Raw genomic sequence first — 680 nt, forward strand, 5'->3', positions numbered from 1 at the left:
AGAGCCCAGAGAAGACCCAGGGGGCAGAGGGCGCCGTGGTGCTGAGACCCTGGGGAACGGGTGCTCTGTGGGCAGAGGGCGCCCCACCTTCTAGGGAGACCTCTCCTCTGAGGGGGCACCTCCTCTCCAGGCCCCATCAAGAACCTTCCCTTTCATCATTACAAATGCAGCTTCCTCTTCTCCCAGGGAGTCCTCATCCCATTTCTCTCTGAGCTGCCACACTCGCCAACCCAACTGTCCTCTCTCTCCCATGAACCCCAAGACCCAAAAGACGTGGGGGGGGGGCATTTAGGCTGGGTTTTCCAGCATTCTGTTCTCTCCTTCAGAGAGAGCTGGAGAAAGAAGCTTCTGGGATTTGCTCTCGGGCTTCCACACTCCTGCCTCAGTTTCCCAACCCGTTCCCCCCTCCTCCCGCCCCCCAGCCAGGCTATGGCGAGGCAGAGTTAGCAGCCAGCGTGCCAGCAGGGGGTTGAGGATGGGAACCACAGACCTTTAACCTTCCCCTACCTCCCCCCTCCTCCCGGTCCCCGCGCCCACTCAGTCCTCCAAATTCTGAGCCCCGTCCCTGGGACCTGCCTACCTGTCCCACGGCGGTGCCCGCGGCCGGCTCGGGTGCTGTCTGGTCCGGAGCCCTGTGACCCTCACCAAGTTGCTGCGTCCCCAAGGCGGCCGGGCTCCGA

At 63.1% G+C, this 680-nt stretch overlaps 2 protein-coding genes across 5 annotated transcripts in view; one reads left to right on the top strand and one right to left on the bottom strand.

Moving 5' to 3' along the window:
• The window catches only part of FAM19A3 (family with sequence similarity 19 (chemokine (C-C motif)-like), member A3), a 6851-nt gene extending 6177 nt beyond the window's left edge, over positions 1-674 (bottom strand). For all 4 annotated transcript variants that reach the window (XM_014534584.1, XM_014534583.1, XM_014534582.1 and 1 more), the window contains exon 1: positions 581-674. The gene's annotated coding sequence lies outside the window, so the exon portion shown is untranslated. The remainder of the gene's footprint in view (positions 1-580) is intronic.
• RHOC (ras homolog family member C) overlaps positions 1-680 on the top strand; it is a 21575-nt gene that overhangs the window by 3089 nt on the left and 17806 nt on the right. The window lies entirely within an intron of this gene.

The sequence above is a fragment of the Myotis brandtii genome, unplaced genomic scaffold (genome assembly GCF_000412655.1).
Source record: "Myotis brandtii unplaced genomic scaffold, ASM41265v1 scaffold131, whole genome shotgun sequence".
Taxonomy (NCBI): domain Eukaryota; kingdom Metazoa; phylum Chordata; class Mammalia; order Chiroptera; family Vespertilionidae; genus Myotis; species Myotis brandtii.